This window comes from Aethalodelphis obliquidens, unplaced genomic scaffold (genome assembly GCF_003676395.1).
Source record: "Aethalodelphis obliquidens isolate GAN/ISIS:26980383/991018 unplaced genomic scaffold, ASM367639v1 scaffold90, whole genome shotgun sequence".
In the NCBI taxonomy this organism is placed as follows: domain Eukaryota; kingdom Metazoa; phylum Chordata; class Mammalia; order Artiodactyla; family Delphinidae; genus Aethalodelphis; species Aethalodelphis obliquidens.
In genome coordinates, this window is record NW_020838034.1 from 2,682,126 (window position 1) to 2,700,825 (window position 18,700).

Sequence of the window (18,700 nt, forward strand, 5' to 3'; positions counted from 1 at the left end):
CAGTAGACAGTCTCAGAAGGGCACTGTATTCCAGGGCAGTGGTCTGTCCCCTTGTTTAAAGCAGCAAGATCCTTCTTTCCCATCCAGAGAACAGGGGCAAGGCTGCTTTAGCTGAAGTAGGTGAAGGGGGTCCAGGTCCTGATTGCTGGAACGTGAGAGCAAGGAGAGAAGGGAGGAGGCCTGAGGCCTGGGCCCTCAGACTGGACAGCACCAATTCTGATGGAAGGGAAGGTGGAGGATGAGAATGTGAAGTGTTCACCTACAATTGCAGACAGCATTGCCCCCCACAAAGAGGCCAATCCAATCACGGAAAGCAAATCCTCCTAGAGACATCGTGACCTCGGGAAGCCACCGGGGATTTAAAGGGGCCGCTCAGGGTGGCAGCTGGATCTCCTTCTGACTGGAAGGACAGTCCTCTAAGCCCCTGGCAAGGGAGGGCCGGCAGTGCGGCTCCGTGGGCCTGCTGAGGCGGCCAGCCAGGCAGCTCTTATAGGATTAGCTTGCTGCTTTCAGGAAAGGTGCCAGGTGAGGCTAAGATGCCCAGCCAGATGGAGCTGCCCCGACCCCGCCACACTAGCAGGCAGCGGGGGGGGGGGGGGGGGGAGTACCTACATACACCTAGTCAAATACTTGCCCCCAGACTTGATCCATGCCCCTCACCAATATCCAGTCTCTCACCCTTTCAAGAAGATATTGTGCAAAGACCCCTCTGATTTCTGACAGCTAGGATCTCTATGTACTCAGCATTCTCTGCCATTCCTATGGTCAGGATTTATCCTTCCTCTGAGTGGGAAGTCCTGCCTATTGTCTACTCTCAATCCCTCTGCTACATTTTATAACCAGGGCCCCACCCCAGGGAGCAGGTGAGGAGGCCAAGGGGTTCCTCATCTCTGCTCCCTGTCAGCTCTCCACCCTCTGGGCTGACAGGTGGGGGAGACAAGAGGGAACAGCTGGGCCAGGACACCTGTCCCCACCCAGTCAGCCTGGGCCCCACAGGCCTGCCATGGGGTATGCATAGGGGAGTCAGCAGAGAGGCAGGCAGCTGTGGGGGATGGAGAAAAGGGGCTCAGAGGTCAAAGAGAGATGTGCCTGGGGAGGCCTGAGGCAACCCTTTCAAGATCAGCCCTTCCTCCTGGTCTACCCCCAACCATTAACACACGCATGCTTTAAAGGTTTGAGGTCACCTGCTCCATCCCCTTGCCTCCGTGTTACTCGATCCAACTGGAGTGGGAAGACTCCACAAAGAGACCAACCCTCCTCTCCCCATCCACACCCACTCCCGCCCGTTTGTCTTCCCTTGAGATTTGAGGATGAGCTCTCTCTTATTCCTTATTCTCCCAACCCTCAATCCCAAGTATTTGCTGGCAAGGGTGGGGGCAGGGAGATCATGAGAGATAAGTAAGCACTCAGCCAGAGGGATCTGGTAAGACTCTGGGGTGAAATGTGGAGTGGGCAGGTTCTGAGACAAGGAGGCAGCTGGTTGGGGAGGGCAGAGCTGGGCTCAGCTTCACAAGCCCGTCCCAGGGTCCCCTCAGGGCCTCCTAAGTCCCCCTCACATCCAGTCCCTACCCAGGACACTGCGTGCCTCCACCCCACCTTCTGGACCGCTGCCTTAGCAGGCAAGTCCAGGGCCAGGTTGGAGCTGATGTCTGGAAGAAAGGATGCAGCCACTTTCCAAGCACCCACTCTGCTGAGTACCACACGTTTTCCCATGGAACCTCCTTCCTCTTCCGGGGGAGGCATCTCTGTTTCACAGAAATGGAAACCAACTCAGAATGTGCAGGGACATGCCCAAGGTCACCAGGAATTAGTGGCAGAGGAGGGCTGACTGCTGAGCACAGCGCTTCCCCGCACAACTTGGACAGAGAGCAGGCAGGTTCTCCCTCCCAGGAGTAACAGCACATTCCTTCCAGGGCAGATTCCCTAATATCTGGGCCTGGGAGGCTCAAGTCAGCCATGCCTCTTGCCTTTGCACAAGCCCAGGACTCTTGTGGCTCAAGTCTTTCCTGATCTAGTCTCTCTCCTCATCCATCTCATATGGCAGCTTTAGGGGGTACTCACTGGTACCCAGGAAGGGTCTCTGAGTGTCACTTGTTCCTGCCTACATACCCCTGCTTTGGCGTCCTCCCATGGCACTCAATCAGAAGACAATACCTTCTCAGGGAACCAAAGCATGTCCCCCTGCCCCCCCATCTTGCCACCAGACCCTAATCCTCTGCACTCCTGCCAGGGAATCCTACTGGGTTCGTTCTTCCCTTCAATGTATCCTCCTCCTCTTCCCAGGTCTCCCTGGGCCTCCTTTTCCACTGCCCCTCCTGCAGGGCAGGATCCTTCCCTTAACCTTAGACAAAAGCCCTGAACACCTCCTAACTGGGAAAGCTTGAGCAAGTCACTTAAATCTCTGACTCAGTCTCCTCAATTACAAAAAACAATGTGGAGAAAAATAAATGAGTCTTCCTATGTTTCCAGCACAGAGCTTGGCACACAGGGACACAACAAATGGAAGTTTCCTTTCTCCAATCCCCAGGGATCTCAAAAGTTTTAGTTTTTGGTCTCCAAAGTATATTGGAAAATAGGGTGAGTGGGGTACTGCCCTTGGGTAAAAGTGCTCATGACCAGGGGGCAAAAAATGTTCCTTCTCTATATGCTTCCCTGGTCTCTCCAACTCCTAGGGGAGTGGCCAGAGCACCCAGCCAGAGGCACCAAGCCAAGGTCAGTGAGCAGGCCTAGAGCCTGAAGCCTCCTGGGAAGGTGAGTTTAAATGAGTAAATATGGTCCCACCTGGCTGAGGCCAGCAACAGGCCAGAGCTCCATACAAGTCCTTCCCTTCCCAGCCTACAACAGAGGGGAGAGAGATCAGACAATAGGCACAGCTGCCACCCCTCAACCCCAGGCTATCAGGGTCCTGTGCAGAGTCAGTGAATGCATCCCCCTGTCTCCACACCAGGCAGGACCAGCCAGAGAAGCATGACTAGGCTCCCAGGAAGGAGAGGTTGCGGCTACAGCCTCAAGAAAAGGAAAAATCAGATGCAAAGGGTCTTGGGGGTCACCCAGGCCAGGAGTTGGCCCCCAAATGCTTGAGGGCTCAGATGTAACCTTGATACCTCAGAATGGCCTTGCTTATCTGGATGAGTGGGGAGGGCAAAAGAGACCAGTGACAAACCACCAAAACACCCAGGTGCTCTGCTCACCACAAGGCTAAGTGAAACTCCTGTACATCTGGAAAGCAGACTTACCCAAGGACATACGGTTCGAGTGAGGGGCTGAGGCAGGCTGAGCCAGGGGCACAGAGAGGGAAAAATGGTGGCGGGGGTGGAATGCTGCAAGGGGCAGTGAGGGAAGTCAGCCAGGGCTCCCCAACTCACACGCTACGCTCTAGGTCTAAACCCAATCCCTCTTGCTCGAGTCAACACTCCTCTCTTCAGAGTTGTGCATGCCTCTGCCTTCTTGCCTCCAGTCCCCTCACCCTGTCCCCAGTCTCCAATCTTTCAATTATCTTTGCCTTTCGCTACCCCCACCCGCTACAGGGAGCAGCTGCTTCATGGGTGTCTACACGCTCGTGTGTGTGTGCTGCACACCTCCATGCATGTGTGCCACTAAATGCTGTGGACCTGCCAGGTGCATCTGGGCATGCCAGTCTGCACAAGACCCCCACCCCGCCCCCTTCAGGGGAAAGGAGCCCAAAGGCCAGCCATCCCACAGCTCTCAGGACAAACTCTCCTCAGGATACTTTCAGTCCCAGGCATGGGGGAAGAAGAGAAAATAAATATTACAGGAGCCAAACAGCACCATCCCCACTAGGCCAAAGTTCAAGGCCTTTCAGCAGAGCCACCAAGAGCCACTGGCGAAGAAAGTATTTTGAGATCCCATCCTTCCCAAGCCAAGTTAGAGCTCTCTCTCTCTCTCCCATCTATCTCCACTGATAAGTTCTTCCTGAAGTCTAAGCTCCATTCTGCCTGCTGCAGTTGCGGACAGACAGTGGAACATCAACCACAGAAAGGTTTTCAGCTCCCAGAACAGAACTACTAGCACCTAACACCTCCCCCTCACCCCATGAGTAAGTCACCAAACTGGGACAGAAGGACAGACGGTTGGCCGGACTCCGGCCCCATGACTGGCTCATAAAAGTCACCAGAGATTACAGTGATGCTGAGGCTATGCTGGCCCTGCCACCATCTCCTCCTTCCCTCTAAAAGGGAGATAATTGCCTCAAACCAGTTGGCCTCAGAGAGCCTGGAGAGTCCCAGCTATGATCGCAAGGGGTGGGGAGAACCCACCACCACAGTGCCACAAGACCCATAGGCTGACCCTTGAGGATGGATTCTAGGCCCATGTCTGATCCTCTTACCCACTTCCAGGACCCAGCCGAACACCAACTATGACTTGTTCCCAAGAGGTCGAGGCCTCTATTACACATCCCCCACTGGCTCCCCTTCTCCAGTAAGGCCACCACCCTCTGGACTAGAGGGGCAGAGAAGCAGGGATCCTGGCTTTAAATACAACTAGGGAAATGCTGGACCCACCCATTTGTTCCATTTGACTCCTCTTGCCCCCACAGAGGTACAGAAGTGGGTGGCAAAGTGTCCAACACAGGGCCCTCCCATACCAGGCCAGGGTAAGCATTGAGATTCTGGACCAAAGCCAACTGGGGAGGGCAAGGGGCCCAGCTGGCCAGAAGAAGAAGGTTGACAGGATGAGCAGAGGGGCAGGCTTCTCTGGGGGCACAAGGCCCAGGGATACCCACAGCAGGGAGACCTTCCCAGGGCAGGGTCGGGGAGGAGGGTGGGAGAGGCTAGGTCACAATCAATGAGGGCCTAAACCCAAGGTGTCCTCTTTCCTGTCCCCCTCAGAGGCCAGGAGGCCTCTCCCAGCTTCCTTGCTACTGGTCCTCCAGCCCCAACCTGGGGAGTCTACCCTCTGCCTTCTCCCCTCATCACACCTCCCAGGAAAGACCCAGGAAAGATTAAAAAAAAAAAAAAAAAAGCTTCTGGCGAGATTATGTAACAGCAGCCAGAAAGACTATCATATCTCCGAGCCTATGAGAAGAACCAGGAGCCAAGAGGGGCAGAGCTGGGAAGCCCAGGCTCCTCCAGTCCAGGGACAGCAGGTACAGAGTGGTGTAGACAACGGGCAGTCCCCGCCACCCTCTCATGTCCTCCACTACTCTATTCCAGGCACTGGGCACAGCAGACAGAATCCAGCCCAACCTCTCATGCCCATCCCCCAACACAAGGGTCCTGCTTCTCCACTTGGACCAGGGCCTCCAAGGGGAAGGACTGTGTCTTCTTTCCTATGGTCTCTCCCTACTATGAAGCCATGCCTGAAAGAGTGGTGGTTGGACTAAAGCTCTGACACAGATTTGCTGTGTGACCTCAGATTAAAAAAAACAACCTCTCTGGCCTCTAAAGGTATGTAAGTGAAAGCTCCCCCTTCTCCCAGAGAAACCAGAGACCCTGCCCTTTACAAATGCACACGCATATACATACATATACACACAAATACACTAACACACACAGGCTGTGTTGGGGGAGGGGTGGCAGGGAAGTTACAACAAAGAGAATATGACCACTGAGACCCAAGGGTCCAAATGTCTGCTGGGGAAAGTGGAGAAAGAGCTACACATAAGCTCTTGTGAACCCCCAATCACTCCATATAAACGGGTCTTCAGCCACCCTCACACTGATCCCACCCCACCCCCATCTCCTGCCCAACACACTGGGAAACCACAGGAAGGAAATTCATTCCCAGGCAGGCCGTGGGAGCTGGGACAGCCAGGCTAAGTCCTGGGGCGGGTGTGACCCGGCGGCCACAGGCGGGTAGACATCTGTGAACACTGACATGTGCCTTTTTCAATGCTCTCCTTGACTACTAAGACTTCTCTGTTGGGGGTTTGGAGGGGAGCGGGAGGTGGACAGCTCCCTAACTTCAAAATACCCAATGTTCTGCTGGCCAGGGCTCCCCTGCTATCTCGAGGCCAGAGCAGCCCAAGGTCACCGCCCCAGACGGTAAACTTCCCATAGTCCAGGCTGGCCCCTGAATTGCCTAGGACACCCACTGAGGGGATGGGGGAAGGGGCAGCAGAGGGCCACTCCCCCAAACCAAAGAAACCAGGCCTACAAGGAAATCTCAAAAGGGGGCTGAGCACTGAGAAGGGGGACACAGGATCCACCCACTGTACCCTCCCCCAACCCATCAACAATGGGCTGCTTAAGCGAAGGCAGAGAGAGTCCCCCACTCAAAGGACAAACCTGGGATAACCGAGTCAGTGGTTCCAAAGGTGCCCACACTCAGGAGCCCTCCTTTCATTGGGGAGAGACCTCAGGAGGCCACTGAGAGATGAGCTTCAATCACTAGGCCCTTTGGCCTAGTGATCACTAGGGGGGCCCTGTAAGACCAAAACTGATAGGAAAGGGGCTAGCACTGGGGTGAGAGACTAGATGCATCTTAGCCTCTTTGGCCCTCCCTCCCCAAAAGCCCCCCAACACTCACTAGACCCCCACTCCCAGCCCAGTTCAGCTAGCCATAGGTGGAGAGAGGGACTGGAGAACTCTTGCCCAGATGCTGAACAGCTGCAAACTTCTGGCCGGGGGTTCTCCGGCTGGGGCTGCTGACAAACCAGATCAGGGGTCTCGGGAGCGGGCTAGGAGGTCCCAAGGAAGGGTCCTGCGTGCCCACCTCCGTGGTGACTCCGCGTCCCAGCTCCACAGGCGCCGGGCAAACCCGGGCCCCGGACACACACACACTCACACACCTCAACCCACCACCCTGGTGTCATCTGAACAACATCCCCCCTCCCTCCCCCGCTTCCCAAACAGCTGCGGCTCCCCCCGCCCCCACCCTCCCGCCGCCCTCCCAGGCCCCCTTCTGCACCATTTCGGGCCAAGGAGGAGGGAACAGGCGGCGCGAGGAGGGAGAGGGAGGGAGGGCCGGCTGTTAAAATGTCAGTCGCTCCCGGCTGTCACCAGAGACCCCCTCTGAGGATGGCGCCCCTTCCCAGACCACTCGGGGATCGCCCTAAACCCCCGGACGCCAACAGACCGGCGCGCCCCCAAGCCCCCGGTCCCCACCCCGACCCCAACACCCAAGGGAATTACAGCCCACTCCACTTGTCCCCACAGCCGACTCCCTCACCCAAACAGTCCCCCATATAATCTCCCACCAACGCCACACGAAAACAGCCCGCTCCGCGAGTTCCTCCCAGTCCAGAAGGCCACCCCATTCCACCCCTCAGGGGGACGGTCTAGACCACCCTCCACCCCAACCCCAGGACGGGGTGGGGGAGGGGGCCTCTTAAAGCGGCAGGCTCATTATTTTTCTATACTCACCGGCCCCACTGGGGGAAGGGGGGTGTCACGGCTGGGAGGGGGTAGCCCTCGCCCCTAGTCCGGGGGATCTTCAGCACCTGGAAGCCGCAGCTCCGGGCGGGGGGAATAATAAATGAGGCCGGCGTCCGCGCGGGCCCTGGGCGGCGCCGGGGGGCCTAGGCCCCCGTCCTGGGCGCGGGGGCGGGCAGGCAGGCGGGGGACCCGGGCCGAGCGTCCGAGTCGCCTCGGCTGTTGTTGATATTTTCCTTCCTTCCTCCTTTCGGGCTCCAAAGGTAACTCCTCCAGCCCCCAAGAGTCAAGGCCGACGTAGGCACAGCTCAGCCTAGCTTGAGGGGTGGGGGGAACAGGGGTGATGGACAGGCGGGGAGCCAATGGGAGGAACCCGTGGGGGCGTGGGGGCGGGGCCGGAGTAAAGGCGGTCCCAGGGACGCGGCCCCGCCCCTCGCTTTCCTCGGGCCGGCCGAGCCGGGCCGGGTCGGCCCCCACCCCACCGCCCTTCCAAGCTAGGCTGCGGCGCCGGGAGCGGCAGATCCCTCCGCCAGCCGGGAGGGAGGGAGACAGCGACGGACCGAGGCAAAGTAGGCACGCGAGACCCAGAGGCCCCTAAAGGGATCGGCCCGCGCCCGTGGTGCCCCCGCTTCGAGCTGGCCGGACGGCCGCCTAGCACTGCTGCCACCGTGCGCTCGAGGAGGTCCTTTCCCGGGAGCTTCCTCGGACTGCGTGCACACTCTCTCATACACACACACACTCTACCTCGACAGCTCCCCCCATCCCCCAAGCCCCAGGAGATTTGGGAGGTGGGAGTCTAAGTAGATAAATTAAGGGTAGACGCTAAGTGTTGAAAAGATTCCATCTTCCTCACTTAGGGTGTGCCGAAGCTCCACTTAAAGGGACACGTTCATTTCTGGGGGGTTACCTGGAGAGCTCGCTTGCTCCCTCTACCTGAGACAGGCCCCCTCCCCTCCCGGAGCCCGGCTCGGCAGACGCCCATCAATTTAAAGCGACAGCTCATAGTTCGTGGGTGACCTAATCCCCAGTGCCTGCGGCCCCAGAACAGCCGAGGGGGGCAATTTAAAGGGGTGTGACCCTAATTTCCCCAGCACAGGAAACGCCCCAAAGCATCTTATTAAAGAAGCAGTTGTAGCTGTTTTAAAAAGTTTTTAATTCCTGTTTGCTCCAGGGTGTGGTGAATCTTCTCGTGCCCTGCAACAGGAGTGTGGGTGCCATGCCTACTGGACAACTGACCCATCAGACTTCCTCTCCCAGCATCCCTGTTACTCCAATGTCTGCTTCCTACCTTGAGCTTGAGGAAATGATGGAATCTGGCTTAGATCTCAAAGAACCTTGGAGAACAGAAGGGCACTCAGTTCTTCACACACCCTGATTTCTATCTGGCTGGGTCTGATTTACTGGACAAAGACTCAATTCTAGGTTAAGGGCTGAAGAGACGAATATATCCCGAAAGAGGCAGCATGTTATGGTGATAAGAGGCATCAACTTTGGAGTAGTCAAGCTACCTTGGTTCAAATCCTTATTCCACCATTTATTAACTGGGAACAGAGGCACGTTACTTAACTTCCCTGTACCTCATGATCCTCATGGGTAAAATAGAGATTTTGGTAATAGTACCTAACTCATAAATTGGTGTGAAGATTAAATTAGTTCATACAAGTAGATTGCTTTGAACAGTACCTCATGCTGCATTATAATAATTCAAGGGCTGGACTGTCAAGACCCCCTTTAGGCCCATTATCTCATACAAGCATTAGCGGAGGCAAGTTCAGTGGAATTGCTTTGCAAATAGGTTGGAGGCTTATCTTGTATGCTTTAAGACAGGAAGCCAGCAAGCTCCTATTTCCTTGGCCTCAGTTTCCAACTCTTCCACTTGGCCCCTCCTTCACGAAACCTGATTTAGAGTGTTCCACTTTGTCCCCAAACATAGCTTCTTAGTTCCTCATTAGATTTGAGAGATGGGGCCCCAGCACCAGAAGATGTCAGTCTTCCCTACCAGGCAGGGCTAGCTTGCCTGAAGGACCTCAGTGTAGGCAGGGGGAGCCCATCTGCCCTGTCCCCAAGGACTCTGAGAAGAACAGAGTCTTGTGCCAGGCCTGGGGCTGTGGCAATAGCAGGATGGGAAAGTGCCCCCCCTCCCTCAAGTGGGGAACCTCCCCTCACTTGTGGCCTCTATTTTTAGTGCTTCCCCAGGCTCGAGCTGGAGAAACCGTTTAGTCATCAGGGTGTTTATTTTCCGGCTGTTTCCGACGTCGGGAAAGCAGAATGTTGAGACTGGAGAGATCCAGGGCTGCTGGAAAAGACTTCTTAGGAACAGGCCTGGGAACTCAGCCTTCAGACCACTGGGTCCCAGATCACAGGAAAAAAAAGTGGGCAGGGGGGCAGCCAAGCCCCCAGGACACTGAGAAAGCTGGGTTCTCAGCCTGCCTCCAGTTTTGAGGCTCTCAAGCTAGAGACCCTCTGGCCCCAGCTCTATTGGAAGGATTCTCTTCAAAACCATTAGCAGCCCCAGAACAAATTATTTCCCAGGGCTGATTCCCAGAAACCCCCTCCCCAACATCCTACAGATCTGAGTGGTGAGCCTCCCGCCAACCACAGCTCCAGCCAATCTCAAGCCCGAGGTAGGTTTGCCAGGGCTGTGATTGGCCACCTGGTCCTCCCTGCCTTGGAATGTTGGGTCCTAAATAAAGGAATGAGGAAGGAAGGTAGGTGAGTCACCTAGGAGGGTGTTAAAGGGCCAGGAAGAGCAGGGGGGGAGAAAGGAGGGCAGGGAAAAGCTCAGTGGGGGAGATGGAGTGTCCTGGACCCTGAGATGCTGAAATGATAATCCACTAGAAAACAGAGTAGGAAAGAGCAGGAGAGGCTGACATTACAAGTAGAATAGAATTTACATATACATGTATTTATAGAGAGAACTTCATAGGAAAGGAAAAGTAACAAACATGAGGTCTTGATTTCCATGGAGAACTAAGAAAGGATCTAGGGAGTGTTGCTGGAAGTTAGATTATAATAAAGACTTCCTGAAAATGACTCACTACATCTTTTTCTTCTAGCCCCTGGACTACCCATCCCAGGATGTGCTAGGTGGAAAATGCCTAGGCAGGCTCAGATGGCTGGGTCTCATTTTTCCTTCTCTCCCTCTGACTACCAACTCAATCTTTCTTAGAGAAAAGTCAACTAACGTTGCTATAAAATCCCCTGTGAGTCGGACAGATGCCCACCAAAGTCCTAAAAAGTGTGTGTAAACTCCTCAGTACAGTATAATCTTCATCAATTTATATGGCAAAGGGACATCAATAGCTTCCTTTAGTCACACCTCCCCAAGCATCCCTATCCAACTTAATTTGGAAAGGTCTTCCTCATCCACAAGGGCTGCTTCTCTCCTGACTGTTGTTTCATAACTATGGGAAGCCATTACCACTGTTTCAGCCTCTAACTGGCTGCTTGGTTAACCCTCTTGCCTTCTCCACAGTCATTTGGACAATCTCCATCCTCACCTCCATCCATGTCATACTTTCCATTGGGCTGATCATTCTTCCTCCCAGTTTTCCAGTAATCCCAGCAAAGGCTCCCAATCTTTCCCATCTTCCACCTCACTTGTGAGGGGAAGGGCCATCAGCATGGGTAATATACTGGTGATCCTTCGACTTGTGTGTCTTCCTGTACCTCTGATTCTGTATAGTGTTCTCCACTCTGTGTATCTACCTCATCAGTACCCACTGCATTGTACTGACATTTTTGGTTTCTAATTTACTCTCCTTCACTAGATTTTGAACTCCTTGAGGGCAGCAGTTTAACTCAACTTTGAGTCTTCAGGGCTTTTCAGGGCCTGGCATGGAATGTGCTCAGCAAAAGTCTGTTTCATGAATCTGTATATGTGTTTGTAGCTGTGTATCTGAGTTAAGACTATAAAAACGTTATTGAACACTTCTAATTGTCTATTGATAACTGTGCTAGTCCAGGGATGGGGCTCTGATCTGGGACCGAACAAGTCCCGCTTTGGGCGGGGGCAGGGTGCGGGGCGGAGTTGGGCAGAGAGGTGTCCAAGACTGTGTTGGCAGAACTGTGCTCCAAGCTCAGTGCCAGGGTGCCTGGGGCCAGGCCCAGGGCAAAGGGCAGACGCCCCACCCTGGAACTGAAAGAGGTAGGGAAGGGGTGCCTAACCTGTGTCCTGGGTGAGTGCCCCCCCCCCCCACGAGTTCCCTGCCCCCGGCTGGGCAGGATGTGGTGGCAGCTGCAGGAGGGTGGGCAGGATGTGGGGGTGGGGGCAGCTGAAACGAAGCCTGACAGTCGTCTCCCCAGCTCCTCCCTTCTTCCCTCTCCCCACCCCCCACCGCCCCCTCCATGTCACGTGGTTCCAGCCCGGGCACCGACGGACTATTTCCCCCTTCCCGCGGAAGGACATAATTGACATTGCAAACTTGAGTCACCACCGACTTTAGCTATACCACGCCTTTTTCTTGCCCCATAGTGCAAGACGGAAAGTTTTCCAAATACACATTTCTTTAAAGCCTTGATCGCTAACCCTGGAGTGGACCCTTTAAATGCAAATGAACCGCCCTCTCGCTTTTGCCCCCCCACCCCCACCCCATCTTCGCTCCTCGTGCCCAGACTCCGCCAGCTGCCATTGACGTCACGCGTGCGTCAGCGTCGCCAGCCCAACCAGACGGCACGTGGGGGGAAGAAGGTGGCCTTAAAGGGCCAGACGCTCTCGGACTGCCGGGTTAGTGCTGTGAGATTTGGCCTTGAAAAAGAGGAATGAAATGGGAGGTGGGGAACTCTGTTGGAACAGAAAGAAATGCAGGATAGACGTTAGGAAGGACTTCCCAGAGTAGGACGGACAGGCCTTTCCTCTAGATTCCCCAGAAGTTTGGGTATTTGCTTCTGGGAGAGAAACCCGGGAGGAGCAGAACAACTCTGAGGGTAAAGGAAACTTGGCATTTACGACTCGCGCACTTATAATTTCGGCCTTTCCTCTATCCCTGCCCAGCATGTCCACAGCGCAAGGACTTCGGTCACTTCGGGATCCTCAGCACCAACAACAAGGGCGTAGTAGATACTCAATTTAAGTATTTGTAGAATGAATTGAGTAGGATGCAAAGCCACCTCTTTTAGGAGGCTTTCCCTGATTGCCCCACCCAGCCACGCGTAGCACATACCCGAAGCTAAAGGCAATCTCACTCTCTTTTGAACACCCACGGCGTTAATGAATTTACATCTTCCTTCCAGGCATTAGCGACCACAAGGGCAGTGGTTAGGAGCCCGAACTTGGAATCACATAAACGTAGGTTCCAGTTCCATTTATATAGTTTACAAGCTGAGTGACTTTGGACAAATCTCTTCATCTTGGTTCTAATAACTGTCAAATGGGGCTAATGCCACTTAGACCACAGATTTGTTATGAGGATTAAATGGGACAATTTTTGTGAAGTTCCTATATGGTATCTAATGCATAGTAAGCACTCAATAATGGTGGAGAGCAGGTTTTAAGATGGCCATCTCCCCCACTAAACTTCAAGCCTCTTGAGAGCAAGGAGCTTGCCATACTAATTTATTCCCAGCACCAACACAATGCAAGGCTTACAGTTTGTGCTTTTAAAATGTTTGTTGAATGAATAAACATGAATGAATGAGTATTTCAGTATTTCCTGAAATCTGACCTCCAAACCCACCCCTGAAGTTGTTACCAAAGAGAGAAAACATTACAAGTGCCCCCTCTGGCCCCAGGTTTTAAGCTCTGTGGTAGAGCCTCAAGGTAGAGTTGGGGTGAGGCCCTAATCTCTGTGGTTGAACCAAAAGTATTATGCAAACAAGCCTCAAATGATTGGTCTGCAATGGAGACCTGAAGGGGCCCTCCCCACCTCTCCCCATCCCCAGCTGCTAGAACCCTGTCCCAGCAAACCCAGGCTGGGCATCTGCCAGGAACACAGGACACTAGGGAGCTAGAAGAGAGCTTCTTGCCCCTTCAGAGTTTCTCAGCCCCAACACTAATCCATCTTTGGCCTTTTCTTCCCTGGAGCCTAGTCTGTCCCCCCATCAATTCGTCTCCCCAGCTCTGCCTCCCATCCCCCATTCCAACCCTCATTCCCTCCACAGTTTTCCAACAGTTATAGTGGAGGGCGAGGGGGACGCAAGACCTCCTATCACCTGATTCCAGCTCCTTGGCCAGAGGAGCAGTAGCCACCTCGTCCTGGTTCAGCCTGTCTTGAAGCTGCTTATCGATCTGATTTTCAATATCTGTCACCATCTCTGAAGTAGAAGGGCTGACAGACAACAGAAGGGACTTCCTGCCAGGGGAGGAGCTATGAGCAGAAGGCAGTGAGACCCCTCTCCTTCCTTGAAGACCAGGAAGATGTGGTGAGACCCTCCTCTGGCTGAGAGCAAACCTGTCAACCCAAGGAACCCTGGGGGGTGCGGGTGGGTTTCCCCCACAGGAATCTCCCATCGGCCTTCATGCTGGCTCCACCCCCTGCGGGGGTAGGGTGCCGCCCAGGAGCACTCTGTGTTCCAGAAAACCCCAAAATAACCCGCCTTAGCTGTCCGGCTACTATTTCTGTCCATCTTGTTTAATTATTCAAACCCAAGTTGGGGAGTGAACTATAAAAAGCTCTCCTACTTGGGGACCCAGGAGAGCTGGGAGACTCGCCAGGTTGCAAAAGCAGCAGACCACAGGGTTTGGGTGAGGTCACTCAGTCCAGCCTCCTGCCTGAAAGTTCCATCTGCTGTTTGCTGGCTTCCTCTGCTAGAAGAGGAGAATCCAGGTCTCCCTCCCTAAATCTCCCTCATGCTCTCATTTCAGCATCCCTCCAACCCTGCCGTGCCTGGGCTCCACCCGGTCTCCCTTTACTCAAAGTATTTCCTCTCAGCCATCTCTTTGCTGACTGCTCCCTAGTCCTGGTTCTTAACCCACAGGTAATATTGTCAAACCCAAGCCTAAGGGATTGAGGGAGGTGGGGTGGCAGGGAGTGTAGGTAAAGAGGTCAGGTCAGGTGGAAACAGACAGGGGGGTGGACACCATGCCCTGGGAGGGCACTCTATCAGCTGGGGGCTGGGCAGCACTGTTCTGGGTGGGGCAGGTTCCTGCCCACTGCAGGCGCTGAGTCTCTTCAGGAGCTTCTCTTGGGGACTCTGACATTGTAGCTGATCGGATGGAGGGAAGGCAGCAGGGAGGACTTTCTTTCTTTTCTGGACCCGGTCTTCTTCTAGTTGGCCAGAAGTCCAGTGTCAGTTTCCATTGAAACTGAAGCCCAGAGCAGGCTGAGTGCAGAAAGCAGGATTCCCCTGGGGGCCATTTCGGTGAAGCCCCTCCCGCCACAGACCTTTCCTGGAAAGGTGGTAACAAGGGATGTGGTCATGGTTGCTGGGGCAACATGGGGTCATCCCAGTGACCAGTCTTTGGAGGTGGGGAGTGAGGGGATTGGTGTTAGTGAAGGGGAGACAGGCAGTTACTCAGTCTGAGCAGGAGGGGCTGAAAGAGAGCCTAAGACAGCCACTGAGACCCCAGAGACAAACACATGTGGATGTGGAGTTATAGGATGACAAAGGACAAGGGGCCTTGCGCCTCAAGAGGGGAACAGACCACATGGGGAAGATCCAGAGACCCAGGGCAGAGAAAGCACAGCAGCGGGGTGAGATGTCCAGTGTGGGAGGGGGAACCAGCAGCCTGGCAGAAGCTAGGGACAGGGGAGGGTGGCAGGACTTTCCGAGAGTCAGTGTGGGACCTGTGTGTTAAAAAAGAACCTTGGGTTTCACACCTGGGCCTATTTGGGGGCTTGTTCCCACACATTCCCTTTCAGCAGCAGCAGCAACTCCTGGCAGGTCCAGCCTGGCTCTCCCTGCTGTGGCTGCTACTAGAGCTACAAGGGGAGGTTGCTGAGGTAGGGGGAAGAGGCACGCCGTTGCTAAGCAACCAGAGGCTGTACCTGTGTGGCGGCATAGGAGGGGGCCCTGGCACCGTTTGTAGGGGGCAGGGGAGGCAAGGAGACAGTAAAGGAACAGAGTGGACAAAGCTCAAGGCTCCCTCTCGCATCCTCCTCATGATGGTTACAGAGGAGAGGTGTACTTGTCACTCCACGTGTTAATGAGTGTGTGTATGGTCCTTCTCCAGGATGCTATGATTGTTTGTGTGGGCTTGCCTGTGAGGTACTCATCAGACTATCTCTTTTTAAAAATTAAGTAATTAATTAATTTATTTTTGGCTGTGTTGGGTCTTCGTTGCTGCGCACGGGCTTTCTCTAGCTGCGACGAGCGGAAGCTGCTCTTCGTTGCGTTGCGCGGGCTTCTCATTACAGTGGCTTCTCCTGTTGCAGAGCACAGGCTCTAGGTGCGCAGGCTTCAGTAGTTGTGGCTCCCAGGCTCTAGAGCGCAGGCTCAGTAGTTGTGGCGCGCGGGCTTAGTTGCTCCACGGCATGTAGGATCTTCCCGGACCAGGGCTCGAACCCGTGTCCCCTGCATTGGTAGGTGGATTCTTAACCACTGCGCCACCAGGGAAGCTCCAGACTATCTGTTGAGGGCTGTTGGGAGTGGGGACGGGAGGTAGGGGACAAAAGACCAGGTCAAGCATTTTTTCATCGGGTGATAGAAGGGGTCAAGGATTTGCCCCATCCACTAAAAGGTAGGAGCTTCTGCAGAACTGCAAAGGCCGGAGGGTAGAAGCTTGGCAGGAGCTGGAATGGGAGGAGAGGCTGGCTGGAACCTGCACTGGCCTCCCAGTCAGACAGAGGCTCTGCAGAGGAGAGGCAGCCTGGCAGCAGGATCCCTCTCTCATCCTGGAAGTCTCAGTGTTCTCAAAGCTGAAGTTCCCCACAGTATTTCACTATTTTTATTCTATTACTTTAAATTTATTTTCAAGTTGGCTGGAGTTTGACAGTGGTAACCATCAAAAGGAACGACTCTATTGTTTCTCCTTTGAGCCCTGTCACCCACCCAACCAAACCTCTAACAGGTCTATCAGGAAGCAGCTCAGGCCTTCATGCAGTGTCGACACAGGGCCATCACCATTCTTCTATCGCTTCCCCCATTGGCTGAGCCCCTATCCCCAAAGAGCATCTTCGTTCAAGTTTTACTGAGCACCTGTGATAGGGAGCTGGGGAAGTGACGAGGGGTGGGCACCGTGATGGTCCATACCCAGCTCCCCGTGTGGAGTGCCAGCCTGCCAGCTGGTGTCTCGCCAAATTCTGGTTCTCCCATCGCTCTCCACTCACACATGTTGCACATACTGGTTAATAACTGCTTGCGGTCTGTCCTGGCATGGTCCCCAAATTCCACAGGGAACGGGTGTGCTTCAGCCCCCTCCTGCTCTCAGTAAGAGCTAGGAAATTGCTCCATCTCACACACTCCTGACTTGCCCCTGGAGGGCTGTGTTGCTGCGAAGACGCAGGGGCCAATGAGAGGCCACCTTAGTCCTGATCCATGAGAAAGTTTAAAAATTGAGGATAAAAAAGGTACAAGCTTGTTTTGTTTTCGTTCCTGCTGGATGCCCAAGCACTCTGAAAGGCATTAGAGGCACTATTCTCATCCTCCAATAGCCCATCTGACATAGAGTTATCATCCTCATGTTACACATGATGAAACTGAAGCTCAGAGAGGTTAAGGAACGTGTTTGTATTCACACAACAGGTGGCTGTGGGATTCCAACCCAGGCCTGTGTGTGCCCAGTCAGGTCAGGGACAAAATGGTTTCACTGTTGCCAAATAAGAGAACCCTGACTACGTGGTTACAGGAACGCTGGAGGGGCCCAGGACTCCACACGGAGGGGAGACCCCAGGGCGTAGTTGGGACTGTATCCTCATGAATTCAGGACTGAAAGTGCCAATGAGGGAGAAAAGGGCACTCAGAGACCCAGCATGGTCACACAGGGACCTCAGAATTGCTCAGGTTTAGAGAAAGCCTGGGCAAAATGCTGAGTCAGGCAGGTCTGAGATCCAATCCCAGCTCAGTCATTTCTAGCGGTGTGACCTTAGGTGAGTCACTGACCCTTTCTGATCCTCAATTTCCTCAGTGATAACGTGAGGGTGATACTCATAAAGTACTGCAGAGATTACAGTAGTTAATGTAAATAATGTATGTATGGTGCCTTGCTACAAAGGCCTTCTCCTTCCATCCCCTACAGAAGGAGAGGGTCACATGTAGCCAAGGCCAGATTCCAGAGTGGTGCAAATCTGTTGGTATAGTACCAGGATGCTCAAAGCCCGGTGGAGGTTTGTGGACCATCTTAGAGGTTTCTCTCTTTCTCTCATGGCAGGGGGTGGGGGAAGGTCATGTCTGGAGCAAAAGTGTTGAGAAAGGGCCAAAAAAGGGTCCTCTGCTGGAGCAGGCTGAGTAATGGTGACAGATGACAGAGGGAACACAATTCCCAACTCCAGTTTTCTACCCGTTTCTCTCCTAAAACAGATATTTAAAGTGGAAATGAGAGAACTGAAGTTCTGGAAAGGTGAGAATCAAGTCTACAGCCCATTCGTTCAGCAACTTCCTGTTTCCACCCCGTGAAGTTCAGCAGCGCAGCAGCGCAGAGGGAATTTGCACAGATGGTTGTGGTGGCATGGCCCCCGATCTGTGAGGAATTCTGGAGTTCTGGAGAATAGAAGGGGAGCCAAAGACTGGAGGTGAAAATAGGAGCTTCCAATCTTTAGGGAAGGACTTCCTTGGTGGTCCAGTGGTTAAGACTCCGTGCTCCCACTGCAGGGGGCGCAGGTTTGATCCCTGGTTGGGGAACTAAGACCCCACATGCCTCACAGCCAAAATAAATAAATAATAATAATAAGGAGGAGGGAAAGAGAACCCCCACCACCATTTTGGTAGGTGAGAGAGGAAAGCAGGGGTCATCAGGAGCTAGCTGGGGTTTGCTAATCCCTGACCACTCAAGTGGGCATAGGCATCACCTGGGAGACGGTAAGAACTGCTGAGAATCTCGACCCACTCCAGACCTACTCATCACAACTTACATTTTTTTTTTTAACCTTTTTTTTTTTGGCCCCGCTGTGCAGCATGCGGGGTCTTAGTTCTCCAACCAGGGATCGAACCCATGCCCCCTCCATTGGGAGCGTGGGGTCTTAACCACCGGACCACCAGGGAAGTCCCACAACTTGCATTTAACAAGATTCAGAGGTGATTCGAATGTACATTCAAGACTGAGACGCGCTTATCACAAGAAAAAAAAAATTGGAACTATGTGTGGTGATGGATTGTGTTGGTCTTTTCACAATATATACAAATATAGAATCATCATTATGTTGTACAACTGAACCTAATATAATGTTATATGCCAATTATACCTTAGAAAAAGAGAAAGAGAATAAAAAACAGACAAGAAGCACTGCTGTGACCTACTGTTGGACCCTCTATGAGGTGAGTGAATTTTTTTT

The 18,700-nt window shown here is 53.7% G+C and overlaps 1 protein-coding gene and 2 long non-coding RNA genes across 3 annotated transcripts in view; 2 read left to right on the plus strand and 1 right to left on the minus strand.

The window, feature by feature from the left end:
• Window positions 1–7,593, minus strand: part of MEF2D (myocyte enhancer factor 2D) — a 31,532-nt gene extending 23,939 nt beyond the window's left edge. The window contains exon 1 of the mRNA XM_027095323.1: window positions 7,326–7,593. The gene's annotated coding sequence lies outside the window, so the exon portion shown is untranslated. The remainder of the gene's footprint in view (window positions 1–7,325) is intronic.
• Window positions 7,594–7,745: 152 nt separating this feature from the next.
• On the plus strand, window positions 7,746–11,271 carry LOC113614060 (uncharacterized). Its single transcript, XR_003430437.1, has 2 exons — window positions 7,746–7,903; window positions 8,506–11,271. It is a non-coding gene; the product is annotated as an uncharacterized LOC113614060 (long non-coding RNA).
• A 579-nt stretch (window positions 11,272–11,850) lies between these two features.
• On the plus strand, window positions 11,851–18,325 carry LOC113614074 (uncharacterized). The gene is made up of 3 exons (XR_003430439.1): window positions 11,851–13,694; window positions 14,137–14,249; window positions 17,730–18,325. It is a non-coding gene; the product is annotated as an uncharacterized LOC113614074 (long non-coding RNA).
• The last annotated feature ends 375 nt before the right edge of the window (window positions 18,326–18,700 follow it).